General features: G+C 42.2%; 1 protein-coding gene across 8 annotated transcripts in view; it reads left to right on the top strand.

Annotated features, from left to right (window-relative positions):
• OSBPL1A (oxysterol binding protein like 1A) overlaps positions 1–15,716 on the top strand; it is a 212,555-nt gene that overhangs the window by 135,013 nt on the left and 61,826 nt on the right. The gene's annotated exons all lie outside the window — the stretch shown is intronic.

Genomic DNA, 15,716 nt, shown 5'->3' with positions numbered 1-15,716 from the left:
CCCAGAATCCTTCAGTGGCTCTTCACTGCACCTGGAACAAAATGCAAACTCCCTAATAGGCCTTCCAGGTTCCCAACATGACCCCCACCTTGCCTGTCCCGTGTTTGTTCCAGCCACACTGGGCATCTTCCATCCTCACCACGCAGCCGTGACAGAGGCTGTTGGGTGGGACGAAACAAGTACACAAACCTGCATTTCATACAATTTCTGAATCAGAATAATAGATTAAAACAAGTGTACCTTAATGTTTAAAAGAAATGAGAAAAAAGGCTTTTAAAACTACTTCTCTTAAAATACTTCTAAATAATTTTCAGCAAATGCCTAGTCTGCTTTTTAAAAGTCAGTTACAACTTGTTACTTCCTTTAAAATTAAATCCATGTGACTTCCTGTTTTCCCTTTAAATTTTTTCAGATAAGCAGGGTCAGTGAAAATGTAATACAGTAGGTGAGACAAACCTTGATATAAGCCTACAGTGTAGTGTATTTTTTCCAGCCCCACTTGGGTCTTTTAATTATTTAAATTTTTTTCCAGTATGCTCAGTGACTTAAGATTTCATCAGATCTCATACAGCAAACATTCTTTCTCACAGTTGGGTTGAATTCCATTCTATAACAGATGAGAAGGCACTAAATCTAATGAAGCATCATTTCCTGTCTTCATTGCATGTCTGTCTTTAAGGAATGAAATGGTTATGTTGAGTGAAATTTCTGATATTATTACCTGTAAGTGAACACTTCCTGGGAAGAGGGCTAAACATTTATAAGAATTAAAACAAAGGATTTAATGAGAAACTAGAGACTAACTTGTTCTGTAGAAAAATTCTATTCTGCCAGCAAGTAAAGTACAGAAATTATAATATGTATCAGGTTCCACTTTAGGGAAGAATGAAGCAGCTCCTTCTGCATGTTCCTGCCAGCTTTCTGCTCTTTGCATTTCACCCCCTTCTCCTACCAAAACTCTCAAATGTCTCTAAATGATTAATATCTCCTCTTCTGGGTAGCTTTTCCCACTCCCTCAGGCACAATTAGTTGTTTCATCTTTTGTGTTTCTTCCATTTACATCTCTTTCAAGGCCCTTTGGTTGTATTGTGCCTGTCTCTTTTCAGCTCAGTCACTTTGGTCATATCCGACTCTTTGCAACCCCGTGGACCATAGCCCGCCAGGCTCCTCTGTCCATGGGATTCTCCAGGCAAGAATACGGGAGTGGGTTGCCATGCCCTCCTCCAGCGAATCTTCCCAACCCAGGGATCGAACCCAAGTCTCTAATGTCTCCTGCATTGGCAGGCAGGTTCTTTACCACTAGCACCACCTGGGAAGCCCATATGATGGTAGAGACCATGTCTATTTATATTCCTGAAGTACTTAGCATAGACTAAGTTGCTTTCTAAACGTTTATTGAATGCAGGTTGTTGAACAAATGTCATTGATATTTCTGTCCTCCCTAAAAATATATTGGTTTTCAATCAAGAGCACAAAAGTATCCATAACACTTGCTAATTTCATGCGGCCTGCATACTCCACTTTGGATACTGTGTGGAACAGGAGGGGTGGGTGACAGAGGGAGTGAACTGGGATGAGATGTTATTTAAAAGGTAAAATTTGTTCTCCAGGAATTTACCATTATGTGGGAGCTAAGAGATTGGCTCTCAGAGAGAGGGGTGAATGAAAAAGTTGCTAAGGGGGAGAAAATGAAAGGTGCTTGACCTTATGAATCTCTTAAATGATTGCCTAAGGCATTATTTTTGAAACATTTCTTAACCAGTTAAATAACTTCATGGCTCTTGTTCTTTAGTACTGGTCTGAGATAGCAGTTGCGCAAAAATTTCTGCCTTTTGAATTTTAAAACTTCAAAATTTATTGTTTTTCTTACTGTCTGTTCGCTTTCCTTTTTAGAAACATGTTGAGATCAGTTGTGCAAAAAAGGCTTTCTTGCTTGGTTTTTCTCTTAATGCTATTTTGGTCAAAATGCGCATGAATAATGCATCCAAATCCTATAGTGTAGATTGGCAAAACCAGTGGAAAGTTAGGTTATGAAATCGAAGCCAGCTTTAGCATGTCTCAGCAGTTGCAGAGGTGGGTGCTCATGTCTTTTTAAATCAGAGCTTTAAAAGTGGAAAGTGGTAATATAATGACTTTGATTTTGTCTGGAGGAGAGTAACATAGGAAGTTATGACCCATGTGAAATAACGTTTAATCCAACAACAACAACTGGTAATACTTGAGAAAAGTAATGACATCTGCTGAGAGTTTCACATAGAAGATGCGGGGTTTGACCAAAGTGATCAGAAGTGTTGGCAGGAAGGCTGATAAGATACCGTGTGCTCTGTTCTTTATGTTCCTAAGCCTGTTGTCCTCTCCTGTATTTTAGTTTTTTAAAAAATTAATTTATTTTTATTTCGGTTTTTTTTTTTTTGGCTCTCCTGGGTCTTCCTTGCTGCATGTGGTCTTTCCCTAGTTGTGGCGAGCCAGGCCTACTCTTCATTGCGGTGTCTTCTCTTGTAGAACACGGGCTCTGGGTGCATGGGCTTTAGTACTTACAGCACATGGGGCACGGGTTCAGCTGTCCTCTGGCGTGTGGGATCCTCCTGGACCACAGATCAAACCCGTGTCTAACTGCATTGGCAGGCAGTTTCTTATCCACTGTACCACCAGGGAAGTCTTGTGGTTTAGTTCTGAAATACCTGGACATTTGCTGCCTGGGCCATTTCTGTGTCTTTACTGTGGTCTGGACCTGCCCAGGACTTGAAGAGCTCACTCACTTCTGTATTCCTAGGACTTTTTTCTCTTGTCCTTATTTATTATTTATTTATTTATTGGATGATTAGCCATTTTACCTTGTTCTTGCCCTGTTTCTTGTTATATAACTTTTTGTGCACTTCTTTCTTGTCTTTCCCCAAGCCTGCATTTCCCTCAAGGACAGACCTTATCGTGTGAACTTGTGTATTTCCTCTGTTGCCCAGGACAGAGCATGTTCGTTGGTTGGTGTGATGTGCAGCAAATTGAATACCACAGACTGTGACTGTTATTAAACACCTTTTGTATGTAATATGGTATAATATTCTGTGGAAAATCTTAAGTAGTGCCAAGAGCTCTTAATCTCACTCTGTGCTTATGGCATTAAAAATTATCCAGCAGCTTACTCATAATGTGTATATGTTGTAGGTAAAACACTGGTGAATGTAATTGATCCTTTGTGTGTGCATGCACGCTCAGTTGTGTCTGACTCTTTGTGACCCCTTGGACTATAGCCTGTCAGGCTCCTCTGTCTGTGGAATTCTCCAGGCAAGAATACTGGAGTGGGTTGCCATTTCCTACTCCAGAGAATCTTACCCACTCAGGGATTGAACCTGGCACTTCAACCTCCATCAGGATATTAGTAGAGCTCCTTATCTCTCCCAGGTAATCAGTTATTCCTGGTCCCCATCAGCTGTCTTGTCTTTCAAAAATGCTGTGTCCTATACAAATACCTTTGCCCTGCATCACTTTGCTCTTCTAGCATTCTCTCTTGAACAGCCTCTATTTATGTTTGTTCTCATGATTTCCCAGCAGCCGCTCTTGACCAGGTCACCACTGTCACATGCTCAGCTGCCTAGTTGCATGGCCCTGTCGCAGTCTGCATCTTTGTCAACCTTTTACCAGCCCTTCAAGTTGCTGATGCCCCCTTCCTTCACGGAACGCTTTCTTTACTTGGTTTCCAGAATACCACTCTCGTTTGATTTTATTTCTGTTTCCTTTGCTAATGTTCTTGCATCTCTCTCACTTTTGGTAGTAGAGTGTCTTAGAGTGCAGTCATTCTTTTCTTTTCTGCATTTACCCTCAAGATCAGAGGTCCCCAATCACCTAGTCACAGACCAGTATTGGTCTGTGGCCTGTTAGGAACTGGACCACATAGCAGGAGGTGAGCGATAGGCTAGTGAGTGAAGGTTCATTTGTATTTACAGCTGCTCCCCATTGCTTGCATGACCGCTTGTGATCACAAATGATGGTGGCCTTAAAAATATGTTTGAGACAATTTCAAATCTCCATGCATTCTGAATTAAAGTCAAGGCAGAATATCCTAAGATTACTACAAAAGCACTGAAAAGCCTGCTTCCATTTCCAGCATTCTCTCTTTGTGAAGCAAGATTTTCTGCAGTACAGCAATCGAAAAGTTCACACAGTAGACCAAAGATAAGCAGTGCACTTTCGGTGTTACTGCCTCCCATCACCCCGGTCTAGTTGCAGGAAAACAAGCTCAGGATTCCCACTGATGCTGCATTATGGTGAGTTGTATAATTATTTCATTATATATGCCAGTTTAATAATAATAATAGAAAGAAATTGCACGATAAAAGTAATGCACTTGAATCATCCCAAAACCATCCCCTGCCATTCAGTCTGGAAAAATTGTCTTCCACAAAACTGGTTCCTGGTGCCACAAAGGTTGGGCACTGCTGCTCTAGTGCCCTTGTGCTCAGAGTGTGGTCTGAGTAGCGTTAGCTTCACGTGGGAGCTTGTTGGAATTGCGGAACCAGAGGTCCCAACTCAGACTTAGTGAATGAGAATTGGCAGTTTTCTTCAAATCTGTAGGGGATCATCCAGACATTGAAGTTTGAACAGCTTGCCTTACGTGACGTCACCTAGTCCCACACCTGCGAATATTGCCCATATTCTGTTAAATCTGTAAGTTTTATGTCTGTAGGCTCAGTCTTGTCTCTGAATTTCAGACTCCTGTCTAATTATCTACTTGGCACGTTCATTTAAGTGAGAGCTCCTAAGTATCTTAAAATGTCCAGAAGAGAATTTTTCACTCCTGCTCACAAGCCTGCCCCTCCTGCATATTTTGTGGATGAAGGATGCGTCTTTACAGTTGCTTCAGCTGAGGTTGAGAACCTTTGAATTATCTGTCATGGACTGTGGGTTGTTTTGTTTTGTTTTAATTGTTGTTCTTTGATTTCTTTTTTTTTCGGGGTGTCGGGGAAAGGCCTTGTATCCACATTCAGTCTTACAACACATTCTGTCAGCTCTTCCTACCACATTTAGCAGAATCTTACCCTTTATCATTCCACTTCCACCACCCAGACCCCCGTCATCTCTTGCCTGGATTGTGAACAGGGGCTTTCTGACTGGTCTCTCTGCTTGCATCTTCGTCTCCAGCAATATTTCAAGCACAGCGTTCAGAGTGATCGTTTCCAAATGTGAGTTTCTTCAGGTCAGTTCCTTGCACAGGACCCTGTAATAGCTTTGCTTCCAGCTGGAATAAAAGCCAGAAGCCCTCCATCTGGCTGCCTGCCGCCTTCTGAGATCTGCCCTGTCCTCCTCATTCCCTTCCTTCCATCACTGACCTCGGCGGCAGTCCCTGCTCCTGCCAGGCGTGTCCCCCCCAGGCCTTCGCTTCCCCTCACCTGGAGCTCTCTCATCCCAAATATCTACGGGGCTTACCCCTCCACTCCGTTCCTTTTTCTGCTCAGAAAGACCTTCCCTGTATCATTTTCTCTCCTTTTTCTCTTGCCTTAAAAAAAAAAAAATTTTTTCACACATATTGTTCATTTGCTCCTGGACTCCTACAAGTAGAGTGTAAGCTCCCCTGTGAGGGGCGCGTTTTTCTTGGTGCCTGAGTAAAGAGTCAGTAAAGAGCTCTCCAGCAGGGTAAGATGGAGGTGGACTATTTTCTGTGGAAGAAGCTAACACACACAAAGGTAGAGAATTGTTTTCCACGATGTCGTGAAAATGCACTGTGCCAAAGCAGGGGTCGGGTGTTCCAAATGCTGAGAAATGGTGATGAGACGAAGCCACAAAAGTAATTCAGACCCGCCTGAAATGAGTCTTGTAATAAGGTTCTGCTGAAGAATTTGCTTTTTATTTATAAGTGATGGGAAGTAGCAAACAAGTATACATATGGATGATGTCAGGTTAGCATTTTATAAAGTTTCCTTTTTTAAAGTAAATATTGTGGATTTTTATAATATGCTCACATTATACTAAGAATTGGAAATTAAGAGCAAATAAGGCATGGTCCCTACTCAGGAATCTACAGTCTGTTAGCAAGTGAGTATGTTTTGAGTATCAATTTAACTCTCAGTTAAATTGATTTGAGGTCCAAGTGTCCTTAATGAGATGACAAGAGTTTGCATGAGAGCAATTTAACTGAGGTGGAAAGTTTCAGTTCTTCTCTTTATTGTTTTAATGAACACATATCCTGACCTTTGTTCCTCAGGGAAGCCTGCTTGACTTTTGGACTAGATCAGATCCCCACTGTTGATACCCCATGCATCATCAGTTCAGTAGATTACTCGTGTCCGACTCTTTGCAATCCCATGGACTGCAGTACACCAGGCCTCCCTGTCCATCACCAACTCCCAGAGCTTACTCAAACTCATGTCCGTTGAGTTGGTGATGCCATCCAACCATCTCATCCTGTATCGTTCCCTTCTCCTCCTGCCTTCAAACATTCCCTGCATCAGGGTCTTTTCCAATGAGTCAGCTCTTCACGTGAGGTGGCCAAAGTACTGGAGATTCAGCTTCAGCATCAGTCCTTCCAATGAATATTCAGGACTGATTTCCTTTAGGATGGACTGGTTGGATCTCCTTGCAGTCCAAGGGACTCTCAAGAGTCTTCTTCAACACCACAGAGCAAAAGCATCAATTCTTTGGTGCTTAGCTTTTTTTATAGTCCAACTCTCACATCCATATATGACTACTGGAAATAACAAAGCTTTGACTAGACAGACCTTTGATGGCAAAGTAACATCTCTGCTTTTTAATATGCTATCTAGGTTGGTCATAACTTTTCTTCCAAGGAACAAGCATCTTTTAATTTCATGGCTTCAGTCACGATCTGCAGTGATTTTGGAGCCCAGAAAAATAAAGTCTGTCACTGTTTCCATTGTTTCCCCATCTATTTGCCATGAAGTGATGGGACTGGATGCCATGATCTTAGTTTTCTGAATGTTGAATTTTAAGCCAACTTTTTCACTCTCCTCTTTCACTTTCATCAAGAGGTTCTTTAGTTCTACTTCACTTTCTGCCATCAGGGTGGTGTCATCTGCATATCTGAGGTTATTGATATTTCTCCTGGCAGTCTTGATTCCAGCTTGTGCTTCATCCAGCCCAGTGTTCCTCATGATGTACTCTGCATATAAGTTAAATAAACAGGGGGACAATATACAGCCTTGACATACTCCTTTACCTATTTGGAACCAGTCTGTTGGTCCATGTCCAGTTCTAGCTGTTGCTTCTTGACCTGCATACAGATTTCTCAGGAGACAGGTCAGGTGGTCTGGTATTCTCATCCCTTGAAAAATTTTCCACAGTTTGTTGTGATCCACACAGTCAAAGGCTTTGGCATAGCCAATAAAGCAGAAGTAGATATTGTTCTGGATCTCTCTCGCTTTTTCAATGATCCAGCGGGTGTTGCCAATTTGATCTCTGGTTCCTCTGCCTTTTCTAAATCCAGCTTGAACATCTGTAAGTTCACGGTTCATGTGAACTATTGAAGCCTGGCTTGGAGAATTTTGAGCATTACCTTGCTAGTGTGTGAGATGAGTGGAATTGTGCGGTAGTTTGAGCATTCTTTGGCATTGGAATGAAAGCTGACCTTTTCCAGTCCCGTGGCCACTGATGAGTTTTCCATGCATCATAGTCCCATGGCATTTCCTGTAGTTGACATTTTATATGATTTTTTTTTTCTGCCCTGTCACTCAAGCTGACAGAACATTCCTTGAGGAACTTTGCACCCCTAGCAGCTAGCACAGATTAAGAGTGCAGATATTCGAGTGAAAAAAGTTTGGGGGTACATTTCAAAGGCTAAATTGAACTTGAGGATGAGTTGTTTGTGGAGGATAGTGATGTTCTTAGACTTCCCATCTGTTTACTGAAAAGTCCTACTTTGGCCCAAAACATCTCAAACTCCAAATAATGGAAATTGGACTTGTCATCCTGACCTGCCCCCTTGTATATGGCCTGTCTTGGCTGATGACCTCCTCGTCTAACAACCATGCAAACTACAGATGTGAAAGTCATCTCTTACCTGCTTTCCTCACATCCTCCCCATTTCTGAATATCTAGTTGTCTTCCTGTCTGTTTCTCCCCCAGTGTTCACGGTCAGTGAATCCACTAAATTACGGCCTTTGTTACAGTGGCCCTGTGATGCTGATGCATCAGAAGGTGAAAATGTTGGTCACTCAGTCGTGTCCCAACTCTGAGATGCCATGGGCTGTAGCCCGCCAGGCTCCTCTGTCCGTGAAATTCTCCAGGCAAGTATACTGGAGTTACCCACTCCAGTATTCTTGCCTGGGGATCTTCCCAACCCAGGGATCAAACCCAGGTTTCCTGCATTGCAGGTGGTTTCTTTACCATTTGAGCCACCGGGGAAGCCCAGAGTTATCTGTAAAGTCTAAAGTGGGTCTTAACCTCTCCCTGACAGAGCATCCAGTGGCTCCATACTCCGTACTTATAGGGTCAGTACAAACTCCGTGATCTGACCCACTTTTCAGCTTCATCTCTGATGACCACATCTTTTCCTCCTGGCTGCCCTCCTCTCTAGCCATGCCAGATATTCTTGGTCACACATCTTGTTCTTTCAGGCCATTGGACTGTTTGCTATTCCCCTCATCCCTGGTATTCTCTTTCCTTGCCTTGAATTCTTAGTCATCATGGCAGCTCAAATGCCATCTCTGCATGGAAACTTCCCCTGGTTTCCCTAAGAGTGATTTCTTCAACTCTTCCCACAAATACTTTGTGTAAACATATGTTTACTTGTGTGTCTTCCACTAGATTGGACTTTGACTACTTGGAGGACACAGCAGCAAGCCCTTTACCTGGTATGTGGTAGCTGTTTGGTGAGCGTTGATTTATTAAACTGAAGTCACATGAAAATACTTCATTTTTGTTTTTATGAATTACTTTGTAACTGGTCCTTAGTTCTAGAATTATTTTCTTCGTAGAGTGTATGCATAGGTGACCTTGAAAATGATTTTAAGGATGTCAATAAGACAAATGGGGAGCTCTGAATTTAGTCATCCAAAACAGACAAAATTTTTAATAGCCCATACACCACATTTTGAATAATTCCTCATCTGCAATTACATGTGCAGATTTTGCAAGTTGCCAAAAACAGTAGTAGGTTTAGTTGCTTGGGGACAAGCCAGTCCTTTTAAAAAGAGTCTGTGGTAATCAACACTATACTATTTGGTTCATTTTGACCTTGCGCCTCATTTGGGGAGGATATGTCTAGATTGGCTCTGACTGTTGTTGCTTGCTGCCAAGATTCTGTTTCAAGCTTTTGTCACTTCCTCTGTAGGTTATTGTAGCAATCTCTTGGCAGCCCCTCCTGGACTCATCCTGATTCCTGATTTTCTGTTTACAGTTTATTTTGACTGTGGTAGACCTCATTGATTTTCCTTGTGTCCTTTGTATTTACTATGTTATTTTTTAGTCTATAAAATTGTATTTTAAAGCTGAATAAACATTTGGCACTGATAGTTTCAGGTTGGGTTACTTTGGGTTACCTTGGACATTCTTAGAACATGCCTGGTTCTTGGGGAAACCATAAACAATGAAGGTATTAAATTGAGCGTGTGTGCCTCTTGACCATTTCCTTAAGTAACGGGGAGGGGTTATTTGGACACTATCCACAGTCTTCCACATCTTGCTCCTTTGTACTGTTTGTTCTCAAGCTAGCTTTCAAAGGTCATGTTAAAACAATGTTTATCAGGAGAAGGTAAGAGTGTTGGCTTATTTCTATTGTTAACTTTATGACCTCTTCTTTCAGCCTTTTAATAGGAATACCTCAAAAAAAGTAGCATAGAGGTAATGATCCTCTTAATCTGAAGGTTTTTTTTTTTAAGCCACTTTATTGAGATATGATTGACATACAAGTTGTACGTCTTATACAACTTGATGAGCGAAGTTTCAAAGCCAAGTTAACCCAGTCACAGCCATTGGCTTCCAGGCTGTTTGGTTGAAAGGGGATAGAGTTCAATCCAAAATGTGTTAGAAATAATTTTAAGTCCCCATTTCGGACAGAGCTTTAAAGATCTGGGCCATCAGAGATTTGTAAACAAGCTTTCTACTTGTTTAGACTGTTAATAGTCTAAGACTATTGATTTAATTGGGAAGTTAATCAGGCAGAGATTTTGTCTGCCTTAAGCGTTTGTACATAGACTAGAGCATTTATCTTGTGGGAAATAAAAGGAAGAGTGAAAGACTAATTTTGTCAGAAATCTCACTATGGATTTTGTTAAAATTTCTGCTACTGTGTTTAAAAATACACTGTATAAAAATGCATCAAGATTGCACTATATTCATGTGGCTTTGTTTCGTTGTTGGCGATGAGGTGAGAGATGACAGGACGAGAATATAGCCCACACACCTAGCATGATAGATGTGTGGCTTTGGCTTGACAGGTTTTCGTTTGCTTGATTCAGTTTTGTCTTGGTTTTATTGTGGTAAAATGTGCATAATGTATGGGCTTCCCTGGTAGCTCAGACGGTAAAGTGTCTGCCTGCAATGCGGGAGACCTGGGTTTGTTCCCTGGGTCGGGAAGATCCCCTGGAGAAGGAAATGGCAACCCACTCCAGTACTCTTGCCTGGAGAATTCCATGGATGGAGGAGCCTGGTAGGCTACAGTCCATGGGGTTGCCAAGAGTTGGACATGACTGAGCAACTTCACATACATAATGTATATACCATTTTAGCCATTTTTAAACACTGTGCAACCAACACTGCCATCAATTGGCAGAACTTTTCCATCATCCCCCAAATGAAACTGTACCCCACTAACCAGTAACTCCCCACCTCCCTGTCCCTGTTTGTTTTTAAAGCATGCACAGTACTCTATTACTACCGTGACAACCATATGACGCATTAAGCAGTCTTTCCAATACTTGATACTTTCCGCTAAGGCATTAATGTGTTGCCCAGTAACACTGAATGATAGATAATGTCTGGTCTATTTGGTATTTGTATGTTCAGGCAAAATTGAAAAACCTGATGTTTTAAGATTGAATTATCACCTTAGTTGCACTAAGATCTGTCACTTGAAAATTAATCTTACAGGCAGGCTTTGCCTCCTTAATCAATAAACCTCCACAGTGGCTGTGACCTCTTTGCTACTTAGGTAAACATGTTTGAATTTCAATATATCTGAATCTGTGGGTCTGCAAATGAAATGATGCTTTGCTGGAGGCAGGTTGGTATGACTCGTACTATGAAGGCATAGAAGTTGAGGTTGGCTTCCTATTGCCAATGGGCTTCCCAGGCAGCTCAGTGGTAAAGAATCTGCCTGCCAGTGTAGGAGACGTGGGTTCGATCTTTGGATTTGGAAGATTCCCTGGAGAAGGAAGTGGCAACCCACTCCAGTATTCTTGCCTGGAGAATCCCATGGATAGGGGAGGCTGGCAGGCTCCAGTCCCTGGGGTTGCTAAAGAGTTGGACACGATGTAACAACTAAACAACAACCTTACTGCCCACAAAGTAAATCTAAGCATGCAGTCCTACATACATAGTACTGGAAGTCGCTGTGTGTTTGAAATTTTACTGAAGTGCAGTTGTTTTACGTGTTAGTCTCAGGTGTGCAGCAAAGTGAATTGGCTGTCCATACACGTGCATCCCTCTCACTTGGATTTTCTTCCCATTTAGGCCACCACAGAGCATTGAGTAGAGTTCCCTGTGCTAGGTAGTAGGTTCTTATTAGCAACTGAGCTTTTTCTTCTCAATCGACAAGTTTTTATCTCAAGGACACTGTGAATCATGTCATTGATCTCATTTCCTTCTTTGCCTCTGAAGCTAGACTGCTTAGAGATGACCTGGCGATTTGCTTCTAGCAGGTGTAAGAACCTCATGGCAGGTACTGGGGTAACTACCCCGTTCCTGCTTCATTTTATACCCTCCTTGTCCCACTGCCTGCCCCTGATTTTTGTTCACCCTGAGTGGTCAACTTCATGGCTGAGTCATAGCTTCATTTCCACCCAGCCGCCCCATCACCACTCCTTTCTCGTGTCGTCCAGTCCCACCTCCCCGAATGTTCTGTTCTCCCTGCCGTGGTGGACCCTCCGTTACCTTTGCTCAGAACAGTTCCTCTGTTGTAACTCTCTTCCCCACCCCAACTCTTACTCCTTGTCAGCTTACTCAGCTCAACCAGCAGTCACAATCTCCTCTAGACACCTGATCCCTCAGTGGGTGCAGTTGGCTGATACCGCCTGTGTGGCCCATTGCCCCCGTGCAGACTTCTGTTCCGGCACCAGGAAAAAATTCACTGAACTCACGTGTTCACAAAACAGTCTGTCTCTGCTCAGCTGTGGACAGGGACCAGCTGTTACTGTTCCTTGAATCCTACCATGCCTTGCACAAGATAAAGAAGGAGAAGAATGAATGAAGCAGTGTTAGATGTGGTAGGTGAGTCACCATAAGACTTTACGAATGGTCCCTGGACTGACTTTGCAATACGGAGGTAGTTGCTGGCCCCTGCTAGAGCCCTTCAGAGGAAGGGTGGGCATAGCCTGATTCTGTGAGAGGGAGAAGGAGGCTGGGAGCATGGAAGAGAGAAGTAAGGGTTTGGAGGAGGAACAGAGAGAGCACCTCGGAGAGCGGGCAGAAAGAGGAAGTCAAGCGGAGCGATCAGAGTCTATACTGCCATCTGAGAGTGTGTCTCTAGGGGTAAGCACAGTGCTCCCAGGCTTGGGTGAAGGTGGTTGGTCTCCAGCTGGTGTTCAGTAAGGTGAAATCTTATTATGAGTGAAGTCTTTACTTCACAGCAGCTCTTTCCACCTTACCTCTTCTTTAGTGTTTACTGTGTATCTGCTTTTTGTTAAGAATTTTCTTTTGAGGTAGATTTGTCCCCATCTTATGATTTGTATCCGTTCAATAACAAACACAGTATCCTGTGCAAAGTGATGTTCAATAAATGCTTGAAGTTTCTGCTTCAGTGCGTTTTGGTTTTCCTGACATCTAAATTATAAAGTAACAATGCACCTGAATAATACTAACCAATAAAGGCAAAATTATTTTATTTGGCACTTGAATTTTTTTTTTTCACATGAAACAAATAGAAATGTGTAGAAGTGAACAAACCACCCCTGTCTACCCTCCAAGACCACTGTCACTGATTTGGTCCGGGTTGTGCTCATGCTGCTTCCTCTGAAAACTCCTCTCTGAGCACAACATTCATTGTTTTGAGACTTACCTGCCATACCATTGTAGACAGCTAAGGTAAGGGGGGCTGGTGCCCAAAGGAAATGAACCGAACTGGGTATGGCTTTCTTGACGTAAGAGAAGCCATGCTGGGCCTAAGCGGTTTTGTGATCTAAAGTGAAAGTGAAAGTCGCTTGGTGTGTCCGACTCCGTGACCCCATGGACTGTATAGTCCATGGGATTATCTAGGCAAGAATACTGGAGTGGGTAGCCGTTCCCTTCTCCAGGGGATCTTCCCAACCCAGGAATTGAACCCAGGTCTCCCGCATTGCAGGCGGATTCTTTACCAGCTGAGCCCCAGGGGAAGAGCTAAGCCTGGGCAAAATGCTTGCCCTTGCGCAGGTCTCAGTAATTAATGATCAAAGGGAACAAAACAGAACTGTTTATCAGGCAAGAGAAGTTACATACAGTAGCAAAGTTAATAAATCAGTTGTAAAGACTCCCAGTTCTAAGCCAGAAAGATAAAGACCAATACAGTATACTAACGCATATATATGGAATTTAGAAAGATGGTAACGATAACCCTATATGCAAAACAGAAAAAGAGACGCAGATGTACAGAACAGACTTTTGGACTCTGTGGGAGAAGGCGAGGGTGGGATGTTTCGAGAGAACAACATCGAAACATGTATATTATCAAGGGTGAAACAGATCACTAGCCCAGATTGGATGTATGAGACAAGTGCTCAGGGCTGGTGCACTGGGAAGACCCAGAGGGATCGGGTGGAGAGGGAGGTGGGAGGGGGGATCGGGATGGGGAATACGTGTAAATCCATGTCTGATTCATGTCAATGTATGGCAAAAACCAGTACAATATTGTAAAGTAATTAGCCTCCAACTAATAAAAATAAATGGAAAAAAAAAAGACTCCCAGTTCTGTTTTCAAAGTAAACATGAGCCTGAAGCACTTTGAGCTCTTTTATAGAATTCCAACACCCCTCCCTCTGCCTTGAGCCCTCAACCGCAAGATCAACTGGAACCTAAGGAAAGATGCTCTTGGCCTTTTCTGATCCTCATAACTTCAGTCAGCTGAAGCTTGGTCTCTTGTCAACCTTTGCCCCAGTTCTGTCTCTTTCTGCTTGACAGCCACTGAGAGTTGAACCCAATTTTTGGGAGATGCCACCTCTCCTGTATCCTTTGCCTGCCCCAGCAAATGGACTATTCCCCTCTTGGCCTCACTGTGCCTAGGACAAACTTCTGTCACTTCACTGTTCTCATTTGGACAGATAACATGTTTACCTGAACCAGACTGATTTTTCTTTAAAGCAGAATAAAATTAAATTTTTTTTGCTTGCATTTTAGAGTTGTAAAATGGTAGCCTGATTTTTTTTGTTGTTTTAGCATTATGTTAAAAGTATTTTTCTATTTTGTTACAATTTTAGCAGCTGCTTATTTCATCAAAGGAATGACTGTCTCCTGTCACTGGCTATGCAGGTTTTCAGGGTTTTGCAATAAAATGTTACTACCTGCCAAAATTGACAATGAAAAAGAAATGTCCCTTAAACTTAACATTAAAATATTTTTCATTGCTATAAGGTGTATGTAAGGACAAAGCCATATTTACAGAAAATAAAGATAACTTCCCTAGTACTGAGTTTTTTGGGCAGATAACTTGCAGCATTCAGAGGATCCAGAGTTCAGGGTGTGGTGTGCAGCTGCAGCTGTCCAGGAGTTGTTTCTAATCAACTCTAATGTGATCTAAAGAAGGGCCCATGATTTGGGCTGAATTGCAGAATGCAGTGGTGGGAAAAGAAAGTACTATTTCCTGAGCACCATAATACATACTAGGCAGATGGGTGAAGCTTTTATTTAAATAGGGAGTTTGCTTGCATGTATGTAGGAGGACTTCCCTAGAGCAGAGGACAGTTGTGTGTACGGTCATCTGCTGAAGGATAGTTGCACGTTATCTGGAATTTACTTATTAATATAAACGTAGGCATCTTTTAAAGTCTCTTGGAGATTGAGTGACTGCTACTTTGAACATTATGCAGAACATTATATATATATATGCATATATATATGTTATATTTATATATATGCATATATATATGTTATATTTATATATATGCAGAACGTTAAAGAGTCAGAAAACCCAACTAATAAACCAGGAGTGCGTCAGCACAGTCGTTAACCCCATAGGCCTCCTTCCTCATGCCCAGAGCACCCTGGAGATGCTGGAAGGAAAGGAAGGGCGTGCATATGCCTGAAAACTATACTGTATTGTATGAAAAGAAGTTGTCCTGCTATTCCCAATCAGGCAGATGGCTCCACACTCAATACATAGGCAGTTGGGAATGTGGCGTTTTCATTCCTAAAAACATCTGCCTCATAGTTAGATTCTCTATGGCTACTTCAGGCTGTTGCTCTTGAGAATTTAAGTAATATAAAAACCAGAAGTGTTTTTTTAAGTATTTAAAAATTACCTTTGCACCTCTAGTATCATATGAAATGTACACTTTCCCCAAGTACAGCCAACTGTAACTTTTTCTCTATATATGAATTTTTAAAAAATGCTTTTTCAAAGTTATGTTCAAACTGCTTTGAAA

Source organism: Odocoileus virginianus, chromosome 22 (assembly GCF_023699985.2).
Source record: "Odocoileus virginianus isolate 20LAN1187 ecotype Illinois chromosome 22, Ovbor_1.2, whole genome shotgun sequence".
In the NCBI taxonomy this organism is placed as follows: Eukaryota; Metazoa; Chordata; class Mammalia; order Artiodactyla; family Cervidae; genus Odocoileus; species Odocoileus virginianus.
The sequence above is the reverse complement of the archived record's forward strand: the minus strand, read 5'-3'. Positions and strand labels throughout refer to the sequence as shown.